This window comes from Leopardus geoffroyi, chromosome B3 (genome assembly GCF_018350155.1).
Source record: "Leopardus geoffroyi isolate Oge1 chromosome B3, O.geoffroyi_Oge1_pat1.0, whole genome shotgun sequence".
Taxonomy (NCBI): Eukaryota; Metazoa; Chordata; class Mammalia; order Carnivora; family Felidae; genus Leopardus; species Leopardus geoffroyi.
Window position 1 is genome coordinate 47,583,991 of NC_059337.1, and position 23,364 is coordinate 47,607,354.

At 35.5% G+C, this 23,364-nt stretch overlaps 1 protein-coding gene across 12 annotated transcripts in view; it reads right to left on the reverse strand.

Annotated features, from left to right (window-relative positions):
- Nucleotides 1-23,364, reverse strand: part of TCF12 (transcription factor 12) — a 382,310-nt gene that overhangs the window by 133,455 nt on the left and 225,491 nt on the right. The window lies entirely within an intron of this gene.

Below are 23,364 nucleotides of genomic sequence, written 5' to 3' on the forward strand. Positions count from 1 at the left end.
TTTATATGGTGGAGGTCTTCCAAATTAAATATATCCTGCTCAACTAAACTTTACCATAATAGAAAATGGGTTTGACAAACTTTCGGAAAATCTAAAAAACTTTGTCAAAAACTATTTTTGTTTTTATGACATTGTAAAGAGGTTCTCTTATATGTAAACCTCTGATGTTTTATTTCTAAAATACTTTGAATTCCGCTATGTTTGCTGACATACTTGAATTTGGAACAAGCTGCTCTAGGAATATGATCTCCTGCTCTAACTACACACACTGTTATTTCTAAAAGGTTAAAAAGCTGGCAATTTTCCAGTTCTTTCTCATCATTTCAGTTATGGAATACAATGTCCAGTTTGCCATTTCTCCTCTACTTCTCTTTGGCATCTTGACTAGTTCTCTAAATTCAGTATCAGGTATTTTTGTTGTGCAAATCTTCAGTTTTCAGTCCTACTGTACACGATATGATAAATACACACATAAATACATAATATATGCTCTAGATACCATATAACATTAAACGTATTTATGAAAACTGCTGTTTTTAACTAATTCTCTTAGAGGTCACTAGTTAAGAGTATTTTCTCTGTAAAATTAAATCATATTTATAGCGGTTTTTTGGACACATTTTTTTTCTGAATTACTTCTTCTTCCCTACATCAGACTATATTCAACAATGATTTTATAAAAATATTCTGAAAACCAATACTAAATAACAGTAAAACACTTAAAATTTTAATTTTGAAACAATCCCATTCTTCCTCTGAGAAATTCCTATATCCTGGTAACCTAAACTTTGATTTAGGCTCTGATCCTGGACCTGTCCCATGTGAGAAAACTGGTCATGTTCTAGTTAACTGTATTGCTTTAAAAGTCTATTACAACACTCTTGTTTTCTTCAACTTTGTCCATAAACTTGAAATTTTATTATTTTCTTTAAACATTCCAAGTTTTAATTCTACTGAAGGCTGCCAGCCAGGCCTGCTAGCCTCTCTACATGAAAAGTTCTTATGCTAGGGGCGCCTGGGTGGCGCAGTCGGTTAAGCGTCCGACTTCAGCCAGGTCACGATCTCGCAGTCCGTGAGTTCGAGCCCTGCGTCGGGCTCTGGGCTGATGGCTCGGAGCCTGGAGCCTGTTTCCGATTCTGTGTCTCCCTCTCTCTCTGCCCCTCCCCTGTTCATGCTCTGTCTCTCTCTGTCCCAAAAATAAATAAAAATAAAACGTTGAAAAAAAAAAAAAAAAAGAAAAAATTCAGGTCTCTGCTCAAATGTTACTTCCTCAGAGAAGCCCTAACTATCCTATCTAAAATGGTCCATTCTAATCCTTTCTTCTCTCTCGTCTTTTATGAAGTCATAAAAACTTGTCTTGTTTCCCTTCCATATATAACTTAGCTGGGTAACCTTTAGTAAAACCATCATAACTCAAAAATTTCCCCTTTCTTCATATAAACTTTAGAAATTCTATCTTAGGGATACCTGGGTGGCTCAGTCACTTGAACGTCCGACTTCAGCTCAGGTCATGATCTCACATTTCGTAAGTTCAAGCCCCACATCAGGCTCTGTGCTGACAGTTCAGAGCCTGGAGCATGCTTCAGATTCTGTGTCTCCCTCTCTCTTTGCCCCTCCCCTGCTCATGCTCTGTCTCTCTCTCTCTCAAAAATAAGCTTTAAAAAAAAAAAAAAAAAAAAAAGAAATTCTATCGTAATTTGTACAGCCACTTTACCTGTTTTTTACTATCATTTCCCATATTTTATTTTGCTATACCACATTTGCTATAATTGAACCCAAAATTCCTTTGTATTTTGTTTCTATAATGTCTCTTTCCATTCATGACTTTATAAAATATGCATAAGGATTTACTTAAATCTCTGTATTTTAAAATTTTTATATTTTCTTTTTTTTTTTTTTCACACCATACAATCATCTTTGTGTTTCAGTCAGAGTTTATTTTGGGTAAAGCTCCCACTCCCCCACCCCTGTCACTAGAATGCCTTAAAATGTTCTGAATGGAAGATTATAATAGGTAAATAGCATGCATGAAAATAAAAATTCAGGGATAAGAAGCAATTGTTTAATAGGGTATAAATTTAGAGATCCCAGTAAATATCTTAAGATCAAGTAAAACGTATATAGACAGCGTGTCAAGGGTTGGGTAACTATAATATTGATGTTAAATACCACGTTCACCAGAATTCAACTTCCTACCAGCAGATAGCTTAATAACTGAATATACAGTTATACTCTCAGTATTAAGAACAGAAGTAATCCAGAGATGACTGCATTTATTCCACATTTACTTCCTCAACTTTTTTGAATTACATTCAGCCTATATCTATTTTAGGAACTGCTTTGGAAGGTCCTTATGTTTTATGCAAGGAACCACTATTTTCCCAGATGAATAGAATATCCATTCTCTGGCTCCAAGTTTCCATGACAATAAAAACAAAACATTCATCAGCACCAACTTGGTATTTGATGGCAAATGCAGCTGCAGTTTTTAACAGTTCAATCTTTATCCCAACGCTTTCTGCAGAATAGAGGCACTATATTTCTCCAAAGCAACTGAATTGTTTTTACAGTGATTTCCCCCTTACCACAGACCTAAACACTAACAACTAAATGTGTTACACAATCTCTAATCTTCAAATCACCCAGTCTTTCCAAACTCATGCCATACATGATGAAAAATTCCTGATTTTTGCTAAGAACACATCTGAGTTGTGAACTCTGAAAGCTTAGTTGGTTTAAGTGTTACAGCTTTAGATATAACATACAGTTAAACATAAGCGTTTAAGCTTTCATGATAACTACAAAGAAGACAGAATTTGGGGGCATTCACAGTAAACAAAAAAAACTTAAATTCAGTTGGATTATGGTAAAACAGTGCCCCCTTGTGTCTTGGTATTTCTGCCTTGACTAAATCCAGTATTAATTTTCCTTAAAGTTCTATAGTATGGATTTGAATAATTTTTGTATGATAGAAATAAACAAGGCTTGATAACTTAACAGTTCTCTGTAGACAAAAATCCTAATTTATTAAAATATAAAACTACACTGGTTATTCAATATCAGCCACTTTAACATGCATAATCTGCAATATGAGGAAAATGTAATAAACTTGGGAAGACAGTAGTTATTTTTATTTTAAATTTAACATTTAATTTACTATTAGTAAAAGAGGTTGAAAAAGTTTTAAAAATGAAAAGAAAAACTCACCACTATCAATTACATTTTCCTCTAGTAATCGTTCTCATCTATAAGCACTCTATACTAGCATCTTCATTATCATCTTGGAATAACTAGTGAGCCTTTACTCATAAAGCAAACAGTCTGTACTAAATGCAGGAAATTAATATGAAAATTTAAAAGGTATTTGTAATAACACGTTGAGCAATTCTCTAAGTTACATATACTTTTAGAAATTATCTAAGTTACATATTCTCTAAGTTACATACAGAAAAACATCATCCATGTTTTAACTTCACTCAAAACATAATTCTCATGCTAGAGGCCTGGGCATTTTAAGTTTGTAAAAAATCAGAATCTCGGTTCTTGTCCCAGGTGATCTGAATTAGAACTTGCATTGTAGCAAGATCCCCAGGTGATTCTTATAAGCATTAAAGCTTGAGACACACCACTCTAAAGTCCTTGCCCTCCCATCTCTAACTACCATGGGGGCTGGGGGCCAGAGTTGGGGTGGGGAGAAGGAGGGGAGAGGGAGAGGAAGAGGCAGAGGAAGGAGAGGTTGACTGACTAGAGACCAGGTGGATTCAATCAGGAACAACTTTAGAAGGCAACTCGGAGTATATAACCCGAGCGAGGATGGCCTGCTTAACTAAGTGGCTCCTCTACTGCAACTCGGTTTTCCCACAGACTTTTTTTTTTTTTAAGTAAAAAATAGAGCCCTGCCAGTTAAGAGTTTAATGTAGGGATCAAGAAACTTTTCAAAATGCAAATAATTATATGAGAATTTTAGGTCCATCACTCATTATCAATGATGCCTAGTACATGTACAGTTTTACATACTACAACCTACATTTACAAGCTATGCATTATCTCCTTTGACACTACAGCCCTGATAAGCTAGTGTTACTTCTCCCATTTTATAAATGAGGTAACTCAAAATCACTGAGATCAAAATCATTTATTAATATGAATGAGCTTAATTAGATTGTTTTTCTTTTAATAGTAGCTGAAGTCAGTATGTTGAAGATATAGTAAGCCACTGGAGGACAGAGATAACTCTGGACAGAGTGCTCTGGGGGAAAGAACCTTACAGCTGAAGACTAAAGCAGCATAGTAGCACTGGGCTTATGGAAACTTGGAGTAAAGGACTCTGAAAGGAAAGGGGGCTTTGCAGACATGAAGGTGGAAAGATTCCAAAGATATATTATACTGAGGAAATAGGCATATATTTTTGCCTGCCCCAGTAAAGCATATTTTGGAAGAGAACTTTCTTCTAGGTATCCCTTTTGTTCTTTGTCCTATACAACAACCCTCTTTCTGGATACAAGTTCAGTTACCTCCTGTTTCACTTTCTTACAGACCAGTCTGAATACCTACTCATATTACTTCTAACACTGTATTTATGGGAAAAGATACACAAGTTCCAAACGACTGGCATACAAGCTTTTAGAATATACAACATGTTCATGTGTCAATAAAAACTCATTATCCTCCTAGCCAATCAGGAGATACTTAGCAAATACCTAGTTACACAATTGAGGAAGATAACCAAAATGGAAGAACTGTTAAAGATCTGTTAAAATCAAACAGATTTGGGTTCCAATTATGCTTCACTACTTAGTACTGGGATGCTGGATCAAGTTAATCTCTGATTTTTAGTTTCCATATTTTTGAATGCTAAGGAGTAAAGAATGATTTATCTTTGGTAACAGTATTAAAATAGTTTTTCTTTTAGCTCACTTATATTTTGATTTCTACAATAAATATGTGTTATATTTGATGAAGGAGGAAGGTACTTTTTAAATGTACATAATATATTCCTTATAAACTTTAACCTTTAAAAGAATTCATGGATGTAAAGTACTTAACATATGCATGAAGAAGTTAGGTTATTTACCCAATCATCACCACAAAATAGCCACTGTGAACACAAATACAGGACAGCAAAGGATAAAATAGTATAAAAACTCTCAATAATTCATGTAGTTACTAGTACTACTTATTTACAGAATAAGTATTATATTAAAACAGTAATGTTTCATCAAATTATTTTCAAATAAGTTCAAGAATATTAATATTGATTATTCTGGTCCAGAATTTGAGCCTATTTGTAACTAACATCTATTTCCTTTCTGTCACTTCCATTTTAAGAGTAAACAAATCCCAAAAGATAACCTTAGGATGTGCTTCAGATCCACCACTTTCTTCCCACTCTCAACCACCACCATTCTCAGTTCAGGCTCCTACGGATGAACACCTAAGCAATTTCCCAACTGACATCCCTGCCTTTGTCTCTCTTTAATCCCATCTACCCACAGATTGATGATTAACTGCTATACCAAGAGCACTTTCATCATTACATTCCACTGTTCAAGACTGATAAAAGTTTCCTGATGCATGGAATACAAAACCCATTTTTTAATCCTGACATTCCAAGCTCTCCACATTCAGGTACCAAGCTAAATTTTTGTTCTTTTCTTTTAAATTTGAGAAAAAAAAAAAAAAAAAAAGCACAAAGCTTACCAGAAAGGTATAAGCACAGTAAAAGGAATTTCTCCCTCTTAAACCACTTTTAAGAGTAAGTTGTAGACATGATGCCCCACCATCCATCCATCATTACTTTAGTAAGTCCTACTGTGTACTGTGCAATTAACTACAATACCGGCATCAGAATCATCAAATTAACATTTACAAATTACTACCTTTTAATCTTTGGTTCCCATTTGAGTTTTGCCAAACATGATTAAGTTCAGAATCATGACTGTCTTTAGATGTCTTGTCTTTTTTTAACTTTCTTGCCTTTCTCATGTCCTTGATATTGTAGGCCAGACTGTCACTCATTCTGAATTTGTTTTGTCTGATATTTCCTCAGGATTAGTTTCAGGTCATGCATCTTTGGCAGGAATATCACAGAAGTGATGCTGTGTTCTTTGCCAATGCAACCTATCAGGTGGCACATGAACCAAATGATCCCATTACTGATGATGTCCACTTTGACTACTTAATTAAGGTGGTGTCAGCCAAAGCTTCTCAACTGAAAAGTTACTTTTTCCCATTGTAATTAATAGGCATTTTTGTGGGAAGATTCTTTGAGATGACATAAAAATCCCATTCTTCACAAAACTTTCCATTTATTCATATCAGCATGGACTCATGGCTTCCTATCTTATTCAGTGGGCTATTATCCATTACTATCATTATTTATATTGTTAAAATTGTCCCAGATTTCAAACTGGCTTCCATAACCTTCTGACAAGATCTCATCATTCTTTGAGTAAGTCATTACTTTCCAGTATAACAAGATGTTCTAGGCTCATCTTGTACTCTCTCTGCTCTGGTTTTAGAATCAGTCATTTCTCCAAGAAGCCCTGGTTTCTTTTAGCAGAGAATAGTATTTAGAAAACAAATTCTGGATTTCAGAGATGGCCACTGGGTTTTTCTACTTCTGGGCCCTCTTAGCAGACAGAGCTGCATTATGTACACATATACACATATATACAACACACATTTATATCTATATTTCTCTTACTATATATACTAAAAATTATGAGTTCACATAAATGTCTCCATTTCCCTTCCAATACTATAGGATTCCTTCTAGTTTCATTTCTTTCCTTATTTGTAACTTCCTTCAACAGCAGTGAGAAGTCTCCTTATCCCTAATTTATTGTTTAATCAATTCCCCTGTATATAACCAGTTTCCAGTTGTTGTGTGGCTGTCCTCTTGCACAGAAGCTCTTATTTCTCCTCTGTTTGTTGTGACCACTGGCTTCCAAAAGGGCTGTTGCACAAAACCAAGCCAGATGAGGCCTGTGTCCTCCCTCCTTCAAGCTACTAAACATCCCAACTATTCCTCTGGTTTGCCTTCTTCCCTTTAAGATTCTCTGCCAAAAGTTCCTAAATCCTTTCCAAACCTTTCCATAACCTATCAATCTTCCTATTCCTACCTACTCTCTGAAACCCTTGCAAATTAAAAGAGATAAACCTACATGGATTGATTTCTGACATTTGAGTCCAGAATTAGAAGGCCTGTACAGTATAAAAGGAAGCTGTATCATATGTTTCTACTAAAACAGTTGCTAAACAAATGGAGGGTCTCTAAGAAAAAGGGAGTGGGAAATGGTGAGCCTGCTTCTATCACTTTAGTTGGAGAGTGTTGTTGTCTTTTCTCTACATTTGGAGATAATGCAGCAATTGCAGAGTTCACAGTAAGAAAACTCCAAGCAATCTAAAACTTGTGCACAGTGACTGGACAGTAGAGACATTTGAAATAATGGAATCTGAGTGGAGAAAATGTTCTGGAGAAGAAAAGGTGATAACTTGCTCTAAATATCTGAAAGGCTGATGTAGTTTGGTGTGATCTGAAGAACATATCTAGGGCCAAAACAGGACAATTCTAGAGAGACACAATTTGTTTTTTAAGTATACCATAAACCAGATCTTTCTAACAAACATATCCAAGAATTAGATAGCTACTTTGGGGATAAAGTAAGTACTACATTATTGAAGACATTAAAAGCACATTTTAGACAACACTTTGATGGAGATGTAAAGGCAGGCAAAAAAGTAAAAAAAAGAGTACTGGACTTGGAGTCAGAAGTCATGATATACTGGTTAAAATTCATGTATGGGGCATCTGGGTGGCTTAGTCGGTTAAGCATCTAACTTTGGCTCAGGTCATGATCTCATGGTTCATAAGATCGAGCCCCACATTGGGCTCCGTGTTGACAGTGCAGAGCCTGGTTGGGATTCTCTGTCTCCCTCTCTCTCTCTGCCACAGCCCCCACTCCCCCAGAGCTTTCTCTCTCTCTCAAAATAAATAAATAAACTTAATAAAAAAAAAAAATGAAAGCACAGGCTGTGGAATTAGACAGACCTGGGTTTGCAATGTAGACTGTCAATCCTGTGCAAGTTACCCCATTTTCCTCATATGTAAAACAAAAACAGCTGTGTCTATTGCATAGAATTGTAGTGTGACCTTAATGCACTGATAAACACAAAAAGCTTATTTCGTGTCTGTCACAAATACATGCTTAATACAGGTTTTCTATTATAATTACATGGTATTCTGTAATCAACAAACCCTAAGTTATGGAAGGCTTTATTACTAGGCATTAGTTCTATTAATACAGAGACTTTATCAATCTTGTTCCATTCCCCTAGTCCTTGGCACAATGCCTGGCATTTAGCACAATCTATTAATATTAAAATACTGATGGGCTTTTGGATTATGAACCTTTTAAGGTCCCTTCTTATGCTGATAATCCACAACCCAGCCATGTGATATTAGTAAAAGAACATCCTTGAATTAATATCCATACTCCTTGGCACAATCTTCTCTTTAGTCCAACTAGAATGGTTGGACAAATGATGAATACTTTTTATGGGCCGAAGACATTTACCTACAACATAGCTGATGAAACAAGACAAACACATGGCACAATACATTTAACATGGGAGTATAAGTTCCATGAAGGCGGGGCTCAGTTATGCTCAGTTATTTTCTTAGCACTTAGCACTGCTGATTAACTCAGTTTCAAAAAAGGAGTTGGAAAAGAGAAAGCTGGGTAGATGAGAACTGTTACAGAACATTTCATAGAACACATAGATAAAAGTTGGAAAGAGTGAGAAAGGAGAGGGGCTGAGAGAAGCAAATAGCACTGCATAAGTAAGAGAACATCCAAAGCAATTATAAAAGAGGAAATGAACAGAGTGTGTGAGTCAACATGTCTATCTAAAATAAGATGAAATGCTAGGATCTAAAGGAAAATAGCACTGTGTGTATTCAACATATATCTACTTATGACTCAATGCATACTGTTGAGCACTGGGCTGTCCCCAATACTGGGTTTCGAGAGAAAATAATGAACAATTTTATGTGCCTCAGAGAACCATCCAAAAATCTCACAACTTTTGACTAGGCAACTTCTCAATTATTAGAAATTTATGCTAAGGTTATAACCAAGTTATGACAAACTTAAAACATAAAAGATGTTCCATATGGAATTGTTTACCAACAATTATAGGCTGGTAATAGGTGAGGAAGAAATTATATTATATGATACACTACATGACAGATTACCCTAGAGTCCTTCAAAGTCATATTTATGGTTAGTACTTCAAAAACAAGATTGATTTAACTATGTTCTCATCTATGAAAAATATTAGAAATATGCTAGATAAATTAATCCTCCAGATTAAACCAATACACTTCCATTCGCTCTAGAAAACATAGTGATTGGTCTCTAAAACATAGTGAGTGCTCATGGCTGATAGGCTGTTCTCTTTTTCATTAAAAAAATTTTTTTTATGTTTATTTTTGAGAGAGAGAGAGAAAGAGAGCGAGCGACCAAGCAGGGAGGAGCAGAAGGAGAAGGAGACACAGAATCCAAAGCAGGCTCCAGGCTCTAAGCTGTCAGCATAAAGCCCGATGCGGGGCTTGAAATCACAAACTGTGAGATCATGACTTCAGCCAAAGTTGGACGCTTAACCGACTAAGCCACCTAGGCTGTTGTTCTCTTAATACTCTCAATATTTCTACTCCCACCAATTGAATTATATGCTTACCAAGAGCTAGTTCTATTCATCCTCAAATGTATTTTATACCAATGGTACTTTTTGTTGTGATTATGTAACTAAATGAAATCCACAAACTGAGGAAATATGAATGCCAAAATAAAGGTAGTCATTTCTATAAAACTAAGTTGAATGTGTGAAGAAGTTGGTCCCAAATCATCATCTAATTTATGTGGTAGCCAGACAACTACAAAAGACTGGGACAGGGTGTCATAAAAGTCTAAAGGAATGCACATAGCTGCTCCAAAAAAGTTTAAGTTTTCCTATACCTTTGAATATAATTTGTAATTCACGATCTGTGATTTTCAGATGGTGAACTATAGGTGTGGTTTAAGCAAGGAAAGTAATCTAAAACCCATATTGCCCTATCCACTAATGTCAGGCCTTGTTTCTACTTTAGAAGACTGGTGACTGAATGTACTTTTCTATGTTTTATTGCTGTTTCGATAAAATTGCGTTTTAAGTTGTGGTAAAATACATACAACATAGTATTTACCATCTCAACTATTTTAAGTATACAATTCAGTAGTGGTAAGTATATTTACACTATTATACAACCAATCTCCAGAATTTTTTCATCTTGCAAAACTAAAATTTTATGACCATTAAATAATTCTCCATTCTCCAGTAACTACCCCTAGCAATTACCATTTTATTTTTGGTCTCTATGGATTTTATTACACAATGTACTTATCATATAAGTGGAATTACACAATATATGTCTTTTGGTGACTGTCTTATACTTAGCATAATGCCCTCAAGGTTCATCTATGTTGCAGCATGTGTCCAAATTTTCTTCTTTTTAAGTCTATTCGTTGTATGTATATATCACACTTTATTTATCCATTCATCCATTGATGGACACTTGGATTGCTTTTGTCTTTTGACTATGTGAATAATATGGCTATGAGCATGGGTGTACAAATATCTGAGACTCTGCCTTTCATTTTGGGGGATATATACCCAGAAATGGAATTACTGGATCATATGGCAATTTTGTTTTTAGTATTTTGAGAAATAAACTGTAATTAAATGGCAAACTACCTGTCACATTTCTGTAGAAAAGAGTACTTCTACACTACTCCAAATGTTAACACTGACTGATGGGATGATGGGATTATGGATGAATGAAGTTTGCAGTCTCTCTTTGGCTTATTATATTTTCTAAATTTCCTATAGTAAGCATTATTATGGTACCTAAGTAACAAAAACATATATAAAGCTTTTATGCTGTTACTTTTACTTGTGAGTATATCACCACAAAGGCTTTAATATTCCTGACCCCTAAATACTGGGGTAAGCCCTATGGTCTGAAAGCCTATCTCCCCAAAATTCATACATTGAAACCTAATTCCCAAAGTGATGGTATTAGAAGGTGGAGACTTTGGGAGGTGATTAGGTCCTAAGGACAGATCCTTCATGAATGGGATTAATACCCTTATGAAGAGGCCCAGCATAACTCCCTGCCCCCTTCCACCATGCAAAAATATGATAAGCCTATAATCTAGAAGAGGGTCTTCACCCAACCAAGCTGTTACACTGATATCCTGGCCTCCAGAAGTGTGAGAAATAAATGTTCATTGTTTATAACTAATCCAGTCTGCGGTACTTTGTTATAGCACCTCCAATGAACTAAGATGAACTAAGACACTAAGATTACTTTCCTGTATGGGTACAGGCCAAAGCTATGAGTACAGGCCCACTACCTTCTTTGTTTGTTTTAATTTAAAGACACAAACATAGAGATTTTTTTAATGATTCCATATAAAGATGATGGCTAGATACATGGAAATTTTGTCCAGTGCTTTAGCATGAGTGACACTACTTACTTTTCCAGGGAAAAGTACTAAGATTCACTAAAGTATGCCTAGGTTTGAGAATCTATCTTCTGCCCCTGATTATCAGAGTTACTGATAATACTCCTAAACTCTGTGGGGGGCAAAGACAGGTGTTGAAATCTAGTTATATTTATTAATATTTCCAAAAATACCCATATGATAGGACCCTAGGTCTTGGTTTTTGAAACTGAGTGTATGCAATTAATTAACAGCCATAAAACAGGTTATCAAAGATTATCCTCTTTGTGGTACATATGAACAAGAAATTTGAGAGCAAAAGGTAAGTAAATACCAAAGGGAGGAGAGTATCAAAGCAAAAGGAAAAGGATACTGTCAGTGAGGGTAGCCAGAAAGGAGGGGGAAAGAGGGAAGGGATAGAAAGAAAGATTGAGACAGTCCAAGACTAATTTTCATGTGCTTGGGACAGTCTAAATATGATCTTAGCTACAGGAACTTTCAAGGTCCTTTTTGCAAATGGAACTCTGTATAAAGTTTAGATATGAATTCAAATTCTCAGCTGAAATAGGGTAAATAATTTCAGCTGTTGGTTAATATAATCATAAATTCACTTATTTACAACTACCAATTGAGGGGCACCTGGGTGGCTCAGTTGGTTGAGTGTCCGACTCTTGATTTCAGCCCAGGCCATGATTCCAGTCTCATGGGGCTGAGCCATGCATTGGGCCCCATGCACAGCGTGGAGCCGGCTTGGGATATTCTCTCTCTCTCCCTCTTCCTCCTTCCCCCCCCTCTCTACCCCACTCTCTCTCCCCCTGTGCCCCTCTCTCCTGCTCACATGCTCTCTAAAACTAAAATAAAAAAAATAATAAAAAACCTTCCCAATTTAAAAAATATTAGGTACAATATTCTAAATATAGAATTTTGCTCATTTAATAACAGAAGTCTTAGTAATCTAATACTTCAACTAGTAGCATGCATATAAAAAACTATTTTAATTGCTTATAATTTGTTTACACATAATAATAATTCTTGGTCATTTTTAAAAATCTTTTAACCCGAATAAAGATGGTTAGATCTCTTGTAATACCATTTTTTTTTGCCTACTTCCCTATCTGAATCCTAAAGAATTCCTTTGATGTTAAGTCATTTCTTAAATAAATAGCTACCTTTTCTTAGAACTAATTTATAGAACAGCTTCTGGGGAGTCACACCTGAATAACTCCCACAAAGTTTTGTTATTTTACAGTATAGTTTAGACATGAAATAGATCTGTTTATGCTGTTTCTTGCTGTCTGGGGTAGCAGACGCAGTTGCCTCAATTTCCACTGGAGGCAGCAGACTCCTCAAGCAATCCCTAGGTGCACAGACTTCCCAAAGAATTTTCTTAAGCCAAGAGTGGTTAGTAGTTAAGGGAAAAGGACGTAAGTTTAGGCCCATTCCAAGCTTAAGACCCTTCCAAAATCTGATTTAAGTGCTAAGAACCAGTTCCAACTGCAGAGAAACAGTGTTAAAAGAAAAAGCATGAAAAACAGCAACCCTGATAGTGCTGTAATATTTAAGACATAAGCATCAAAGTCCAATCTTATGAAATACTTAGCCATTCAGTGATGATAACAAGTAAAAAGAAAATGGAAAAAATTGGAACTCCTTTTCTTTTCTCTGTTCTCTTTGATGAAGTGCTATCAAGGAGAGAACTACCAAGGATAGGCTGCTGAAAAGAGAAGAAAAAGTAGAAATGGTGGTTAACAGTCTTTAAATCAAATCTTCTTTATGATAAACACTTAACTGTCACTGGAGAAAAGCAGCGTTCCTCAGAACTGTAACTTCTGCCAATTATCGCACCCTTTAAGTTAAATCTAGACAATAGCTGCAATACCATTGTATTATACAGAAGCAATGCCATCACCACTAAATATCAATGATTGGAATGTATAAATTCTATAACTATTCAAATATTCCCAGTTAATTAAAAAAATATCTTTAGAAATAGCATTTTAAGACACACAACTTAGGGGCATCTGGGTGGCTCAGTCAGTTGAGCATCTGACTTTGGCTCAGGTCATGATCTCATGGTTCGTGAGTTTAAAACCTGTGTTGGGCTTTGTGCTGACAGTTCTGAGCCTGGAACCTGCTTCAGATTCTGTGTCTCCCTCTCTCTGCCCCTCCCCTGCTCATGCTCTGTCTCTCTCTCAAAAATAAATAAACATTAAAAAAAAAAAAAAAAAAAAAAGACACACAACTTAGATTAGCAACTTAAATATTTTCTTTGATTACAGATTATTTTTCAAAATAATATGATAAAGGCCCTTCATTAAAAAAAAAAAAAAAGGCCTTCATATCTAAGCCTCAAACTTTTACCAAGGTGGAAAAAAAGAATAATGTTTCATTATTCATCCACATATCCTTAGTAAATTACATCTAAAAATATGTATAAACATATGCTAAGTATCATATTATTTATGAAAACACTATAAAATGGAAGAAGGGGATCCCTCAAATCTACAATAAATTATTTTCATGTCCCTGAATTTTTTACTATTTTTTAAAACTTTAATTAATTTTTTATATATATGAGAGAGAGAGAGAGAAAGAGAGAGAGAGAGACTGAATGAGCAGGGGAGGGGTAGAGATAAAGGGAGAGAGAGAATCCCAAGTAGGCTCCGTGCTGTCAGTGCAGAGCCCAATGTGGGGCTTGATCCCCTGAACTGCAAGATCATGAAATGAGCCAAAATCAAGAACTGGACACTCAACTGACTGAGCCACCCACGTGTCCCTTACTATTTTTTAAGAGGAAGTTCAAATACTTCTTCTCTACGTATGTAACAGTGTGAGATAATATGCCAGAAACTGATAACCATTTTTAAGTTTGTAATGCATAGATAAGAAATACCTATTGATCTGTTAAAAGATGTGACTTAATTATCTCAGGACTATATTACTGTTTTATGTTTAAATGTTCCTGGTTCTGACAGACCACTGTGACTTCATAAAAAAGAAAATCTTTTGCGAGAGTAAGTAAGCAAAACAAACAAAAAACCAGCATGGTATTCCACATGGCCTCACAGCCTAGATCTCTTCCAACTTGCAGTGTTTTCTGAGAGAACAAAGATGATTAAAAAGCTCAGCCTTTGACTTCTGTATGTGTCTCAAAGACTCAAAGTAAACTTTCAAAGATGTCAGTAACTTGAGGGCTAGAGTTTATTAGGTGCAAGAAACACCTTTCTTTACCCGCTGTGCTCCGGGAGGGCACATTAGCTAATGTATCAAAGAGATTCTAGCTCAAAATTACATTTCAATGATTTTATTTAGACAGAAACATGTAGAACACATAATTTAATTAATGACATAATTCTACATTTTACCTAAACACAGAGTGGAAACTAAATTAAAAAAAAAAAAAAGATCTAAATGATTTCAAGGCTGTTTCAAGAAAAAAATGTTCTTAATTTCTTCCCCCTCTGAGCTAAAATAGATGTCAGTTCTTAACAACAATGCACTTAAACATTCTCTATAGATAACTAACCTTTGGTTACACTGATCATTTTGCCAAAGTGACTTTTGGTTTTCTTATTCTTACCAAATAAATAACAGTAAGTATCACAAGGATATATATAAAAAAACAAGGAGCCTGCAGTTAATAATTTTACTACTGTTTAACACAACAAGAAACCTTGTTTCCACTGTATGTAATACCCTCTACTATATGTAATACGTCTCAGGTCAAAAACAGGATACATTAAAAAAATCTTATCTATCTTAAATCTTACAAATCCAATTCACCTCAGGGAAGGCGACATTACTAAAATTATTTCAGAAATGACACTGCTTGCTCCTTCAGGTCTTCAAACCTGAAATACTGGGAATACAAAAAAAGCTGATACAAATAATTTTCCAATCTTAAGAAAGGAAAATTCATTTTAGACATTACTCTAAAGAGAATAAATAATATAAGCTTATGTAAACCATGAATTTATGTGCTATATATACCAAAATAGTTTCCACAGCATTTTACAAAAAGACTGCACAGAATCCATGTTTCTGAATAGTCTTTCCTTCTTTGTTTACTTCTTTATATTTTGCTTCTTTAAAAAAATGTTCTTTTTCCAATTACAGGGAGGAAATAAAAAGAAATGCAACTCTTTTATGTAAAGTAAATCCATCTGGATGTTTGCTGCATCCCATACTATAAACCTGTGATCCCCAACCAGAATGAGTTATAGTAAAGCTGCAGGCAAAATTGTCTCCATATACCACAATCCATTATCCCTGTCAAGTTAATGTTCCATGTTGAGCCATATGGCACGGGTACACATTCAACAAAGGAAATTCCTTAAACTTGTTATAATCAGCACTTGCAGTCATCCAAAAAACTGACATAAACAGCTTTATTGTGTTTAGTGCATTTCAGTTAATATCCATGACAAAAACAGGAAACAGTACAGGAAAAGGAGGAGGAATGTGGGGGAGCAGAGTTATTAGAAAAAAACTGTACATTTTATAATTAGATTTTTTTCCGAAGCAAGTGATTTTCAATTACAGTAAGCTCCAACTTCTTGACAGTGATCCACTGGGCCATATTTAATAAAAAACTAAATCTAATGACTTCAATTTTCCACGGTATGAACAAACCTAAATTTTAAAAGTCTTAAAGTATCTGATTCATTTAAAGGAGTTCTAGCAAAATCATGAATGATTTAAATTTTCATGTTTGTTTTCTTTCTACAGTTGTCTCATAATTGCTAAAATCTAACTAACAGTGCCTCATTAAAAAATAAGGCAATTTAAATAAAGTGTCTTTATATGCATTAAGTGTAGGTCACGGACGAATCGAGGGCTCCCAGAAGCCTCTGGTACCTGGCACAGCCCAGCACATCAAACTCTAGTCAAGGTACAAGTAGAGCAGAACTTCATTTCAGCCCCCGCAGTGACAACAATAAAACGCTGAGAAAACACACTATCAAATACTGAACTCAGCATCAATTTCTGTTAATTACAGCCTTGTCAGCAACGTGATTATTCAAACAACTCATGCAAATGTTAATGAGGCCTTATTTGCATATTTATTTTTTCCTTTGTTGAAATGTCATTGATTATTACATTCTACTATGATGAATGTGGCTGATGATGTGCTCTGATATGTAATTAGTCATTAGGTGGAATGAATAGATCAATTATGAAAAAGGACTAAGATTAAGAAATATCAAACAAGACCGCCCAATATAACTATAGAATCTTTTTTAAAAAGAACCTAATAAATAATTTCTTGACATTTAAACTGCAACATCAGTAGTTTTCAATAAATAAACCACTACTTTTGTGAGGTTAAATGAAGGCTTAAAATACATCAGTACTTTGATAATCCAATTATGCTCAGAGAAACCATCTTTTAAAAAATTGCAAGCCATCTCAAGTGGCCTGTCAGAACAACAAATAGCAAAAAAAATTTTGCTTTAGACTTGCAAAAATTAGAAATACATAAAATACATTTTAATCTAGTATGAGGAGGGTGAGGTGGAAACAGGTCAAAAGAGAAAGGGCTATAACATTCCAGAGAGAAGGGGTAGGAACCTCATGGAGAATGACTACCTTCATAAAAACAAGGAAAGCAAAAACAAACTCCTTCAAATTCCAATTTGTTCTTAGAGGAAAAGGATTATTTAGCCTCTGAAACTGTTTGCTGTAACTATCCAGCCAGTACTTGCTATTCACAGATGAAAAAAAAAAAAAAAAAAAAACCACATTACTGCAGACCAGATGGGAACATTCCACATGACCAAACCAATCAATCACCTCGGTGGGGCGCAGGTGCAACACAGCCGTGTAGCAACACACCATTTCACAGTCTATCGGGCACAAACACATGGCCACCAATCAATGGCACCCTGAGGACCTCAGAGGGGGCAGGCTCTCTGGAGTCTTACTGGTCCATGCCTGATGACTTCATAATCACACATCATTTCATTCACTAGAGGATACAAACTAGCATTCTAATAACCTTCTACTGAAAATGGTCATGTTGTGCATATTAATACAGTGCTGTTTGGAGTGAAGCAACTGACTTTACACGGCAGGCTAGGCAAGGCATGCGGGGCTGAAACAACCTGAAGCTAGAAACTTCCTATTTGAAGATGGCTGTTCTGTTCAGGCTGAGATCAATGGCAACATGATTCATTCTGCCACATCAAAGTTGGCATGCAAGGCTCGTATCTTATACAAAGCAACTGTTAAACAATAGTATGCTTGAAGAGATAAAGGACAGAGGAAGATGAAAATAAAAAGAGAAGTTGGTAGTTGTGTATGAAGGACAAAAAGACTTCACATCTTTCTAAAACAACCTAACTAAAATTGACCTGAAAATAAAAATTAAGTGACCATGAATAAAAAACTTAAATGCATATTCTTTGGCTTTGTTTTCCTCACATTTTTCCAGGGCTTGAGAGGTGACTCTGTAAGTGCATAATTATAGGAGATGATACATAGAACAATTTCCAGCAAACACTGCTATAATTCTGTTAGGTAGCATTCACAGAGCTCCTGTTGGCTCCTTTTCAGAGAGGTTGTGGGCAGGGTTATCCTGGGTAACAGTATTTTGAATAACTGATTCACTATAAACAATATAGAGATGACCTAATTTAAATAGAAACACCAGGAAAAATATGCTTCATCCTAAAAAAGCAAACCTGTCAACTCGAATCTTTGGTAGAACAAGGTCAGGCATACATCTGTTTTGTTAAACAGCAGATTTCTTTGATAATTCAGAGGGCAGTTTGGGACCTTGCAGGTCCTTAAATCCCATTAGGAACATCAATCATCACACCCAGGTTCCTGTGGAAACCACTGCAAGACATGTAGCATAGTCTAAACTGACCCTTGACAATACTAAAAGTTGGCTTGGGTGATTAAATTTTAATGCTATATTCTTATCATTTTGACCCTCACAAAGACAACACACAGGATATCTAACTACATTTCAGATTTGGATTCTAGATATATAGATGTTTACTTATTTATAGATATAAATATGCTTTTGCCCACTTAAGGCTAATAGTGATTACATCTTTTACAGTCTAAAAGAAAGAATGTATACATTCTATGAAAATATACTTACTATAATTTAGGTTCCTTTAAGAAATCTAGTGATTAGTAAAAAAAAAAAAAAAAAAAAGATATTATTATTATTCCACAAAGAGATAACTGGTAAGATAATCTCACTGGTGGTTTACTATCACTGAAAACATTTTTTTTAACGTTTATTTATTTTAGAGGAGAGAAAGTACACGAGCGGGGAGAGGCAGAGAGAGAGAGAGGAAGAGAGAGAATCCCAAGTGAACTCCATCCGCACTGTCAGCACAGAGCCCAATGTGGGGCTTGAACCCACAAACTGTGAGATCATGATCTGCAGTGAAACTAAGAGTTGGGACGCTCAACCAAGTCAGCTACCCAGGTGTCCCTACATATCACTTTCTTTAAAAAGTATGCCTAGTGGTGCCTGGGTGGTGCAGTTGGTTAAGCTCTGATCTCAGCTCTGATCATATCTCTCACAGTTTGTGAGTTTGAGCCGCACATCAGGTTCTGCCCTGATGGTGTGGAGCCTGCTTGGCATTGTGTTTCTCCTTTTCTGTGCCTCTCCCCCGCTTGTGTTCTTAATCTCTCTCTCAAAATAAATAAATAAACTTAAAAAATTTTTTTTAAACATGCCTAACTTCTTTGCAAATGAAGAGGATACAAGATTTAAGTCAGCAGACTATGACTCTAGCTCAGGTTCTTATTAATAATTAGTTGTGTAGCCCTAATCAGATCAGATATAACGATGACTTCAATTTATTAATCTGAAGACTGACTGGATTAGAGATGACCTTGAAGATTCTCCTAATTTATGATCTCTCTTTGTAGCCTGACATCTTTAAAGGCTCTGTCTAGTAGTTTTCGGGATACCAGATACGGATGAATAGGGATCAGATATGCCTGTCCAAAAGTCTAACAAGGAAGAATAATAAATTGTGCTTATTGTTACAATGGCCAAGCAGTCGTTTAAATGGATGATATGAGGTCCTTCCAATGAAGATATAAAAGACAACCATCCCTTTGGTTTACAGAAGTATGAGTAAAAAAAGTCAATATTTGAGTTGAAGTTTGTTTCCCAAACAGAACAATACCAAAATTGTATGTTACCACTCCCTCCCCTAAACAATAAAACAACTAAAAAGGAGCATAAAACCTTTCCAAATAATCTTTGAGCTAACCTCTTCTGAAGTGACTCACATAGAGGCTGAGCTTTTCTTGCAGTAGCTCTGTTGAATCTAAAGATGATGTGGTTTAAATCACCCATTTTATAGAAAAAGAAAAACATGAAGATAAGCGTGGTAACTGGCCTCAGCAGAGGGGACTGAAGAGCATTCAAAGCTGTTACCACGAGGCATATCCTGGGTGACCACCAAAACACATTTTCTCTCTTTCTTGACTCCAAATTCAATCCTAAGTGAAAGCACCTATGTTTGAACCTTTTCCCTCAAAGACACAGGAAATGTATTATTAAAAACATGCCTGACAATAATGCTTTGAAAAGCAAAGTAATAAACTGTACTTTCACTTTTTAACCACTATGAACACAAAATGGTATTTAGAGACAATGTAAATACAATGTATTTAGAGAGCTCTGGGGTCAGACAGTATTTGATTTAAATACCAGTTCTACGACTTACTAATTTTGTGATTTGGGGACTAGTTAACCTCAACTCTCTAAACCTCAAATTCTTGATTTGAGAAAGATGATTAATAATAATACAGGCAGTACATATACCCAAGGAGTTGTTGTGAAGATTAATTGAACCAATGCATGTAGTGCTCAGTAATATGTCTAGCACACAGAATGTGGTCAATTTTTGTATCATTTAATATTAATAAAAACATTAACTTGAAGAGTACCGAAATCAGGAGGAATCCCTTTAATGTTTTAGTCTCAGTTCATAAACAATACGGATCCCAACTCTGTTGTTTAAAAAAATAATACTTCACAAGAAAACTGAGAGCTCCTTTATGGAATCCAACAATTAATTGCAGGTGTTGGTCAAAGTACTCAACCGCCCCCTTGATAATACATCCTAGAGAACTTGAATTAGGAAAATCTACCAAAAGAGTAGAGGTTTCTGCTTTTGTCTAGAAATATTTCTTGCTTTTCTTTCTCTAGATTTAGTTGTGCAAAGTTAAAAAAAAAAAAAAAAGTTGGTCAATCTGTACACAATTGACAGACATTGCGTCCCTAGAATCCGTGAAAACCAAAAATATTTCATGAAAATGTCAACTGTCCTGTTCATTCTAAACTACATTTAAAAACAGACTGGTTTTAAGATAACACCATGATCTGGAAACCAGAGTACCTCAGCTATTTTAGTTGAAATATCATTTGGTAGTCACATATAGACACTATCCAAAAGTGAGCCTTTTATCTGTTAGAAATGGAAATCTGTTAGAAATGGAAATCTGTTAGAAGTGGAAGTGTAAGAGAGCCTTATATTTATATTTACTTAGGTACGGCACATTTTAAATTGATCCATACAGAGGGTTGATTAAATTAAATTCCTCATGGCGCCTGGATGGCTCAGTCGGTTGAGCGTCCAACTTCAGCTCAGGTCATGATCTCACAGTTTGTGAGTTGGAGCCCTGTGTCGGGCTCTGTGATGACAGCTCAGAGCCTGGAGCCCGCTTCATATTCCGTGTCTCCCCCTCTCTCTGTCCCTCCCCTGCTCACGCTCTGTCACTCTCTGTCTCAAAAATAAATAAATAAATAAAAACATTAAAAAAGAATTTTTTTTAATTAAATTCCTCAAAATGTTTTTGGGGCACCTGGGTGGCTCAGTCAGTTGGGCGTCCGACTTCAGCTCAGGTCATGATCTCACACTCTGTGAGCTTGAGCCCCGTTGTCGGGCTCTATGCTGACAGTTCAGAGCCTGGGGCCTGCTGTGGATTCTGTGTCTCCCCCTCTCTCTGCCCCTCCTCTGCTTATGCTCTCTCTCTGTCTCAAAAATAAATAAAAACATTAAAAAAATTTTTAAAAATTCCTCGAAAAGTTTTTAAAAAAATCAATTACATTTGCTTTTACAAAAGCAAGGATATAAAAGACTATACCATGTAATTAAGTTTACCTACTCATTGTAGTCATTTCACAGTGGAGGCAGGTTTCCAGCAGGGGCAAAAAAGAGGAACTGTTGGGAAGAGTACAGTGTTAAATCTAGTAGGAATAAGAAAGCTTTGGACTTGAATCTACCACTGGCCAACTAAATGCCAAATGAACTCTGGTGAATTATTTGCACCCTGTCTCTAAGCCTCAATTTCTTCATCTGTGAAATTGAAGGTGAAATGGAAAAGAAGAAACAAATATTGAATAAATATTTTTTAAGTGTTAGGCCCTGTGCTGGGCATTACATACATCGCTCCATTACAACATCCTCAAGGATACAGCAGAGCCAGAATTACCATTTCTACTTCAGAGATTAGAGTACCAAGTCTCGAAGAGGCATTTCTCCAAAGAAAATACACAAGCAGTCAATAAGCACAAAAAATGATGCTCAGTATCATTAGTCATTAGGGAAATATCAAAACCTCAATGAGGTTTTCACACCCACCAGGATGGCTAAAATAAAAAAAAAAAAAAAATACAGACAAATGTTGGTAAGATGTGAAGAAACTGAAACCCTCAAAAATTGCTTGTAGGATTGTAAAATGGTGCATGCCACTTTAGAAAGCAGTCTGGCATTTCCTTAAATGGTTAAATACATAGCTACACTACTCAGCAATTCCACTCTTAAGAGAACTGAAACATGTCCATACAAACACTTGTATGCCAATGTTCGTAGTAACATTATTCATAATGGCCAAAAAGTAGAAACAAGTATCCATCAATTGATGAATGGATAAATAAAATGTAGTACATCCATACAATGGAACAGTCAGCATAAGAAGAAATGAATTATTATTGATACATGCTGCAACATGGGTGAACCTTAAAAATATTATGCTGAGTGAAAAAAACCAGTCTTAAAAGACCACATATTGTATGATTCTGTTTATATGCAATGTCCAGAATAGGCAAATCCATACTGATAGAAAGTAGATTAGTGGTTGTGAGGGGGTGGGTGATAGAGGCAATGAGGACTGACTTCTAATAGGTATAAGGTTTCTTCATGGAATTAGTGGCAGTGGCTGCACAACTGTGGGAATATACTAAAAACCACAGCATTGTATACTTTAAAAAGGTGAATTTTATGGTATGTGAATTATATTTCCATGAGGCTGTTATAAAAAATATAATGAGTTTCAAAATTTAAGAATAGCAAAGCCACTCCCAGAGGGTTATGAATATTAAATGAACTAAAGCTTATAAGCACTCTGCATGGTGCCTGTGGGACACACTGAAGGTTCTTAATGAAATGTGACCTCTTTTCTCCCTTTGTCAAATGCAGGAACAATAGAAGTTAAATATAATTTAAATATAATTTTGATTCTAACCTAATAGCTCAATCAAGTTATTCTTGTCATCTTATTAGCAAAAAAGGAGAACTACATTCATGGGTATACAGTACAGTTAGGAAAACTAGTACATATCCATTATTAGTATGAAAGAAAATGGACTAACCAGCCTACATCTAAAGCTGACCTAGGTGAAGAAGATTAAGAGTATACTTATCGTGATGAGCACTGAGTAATAGTACAGAATTGCTGACCTGAACTAATATAACACTGTATGTTAACTATACTGGAACTGAAATAAAATTAAAAATATATATATACTGTAGACAACCAATTTAGTTATATA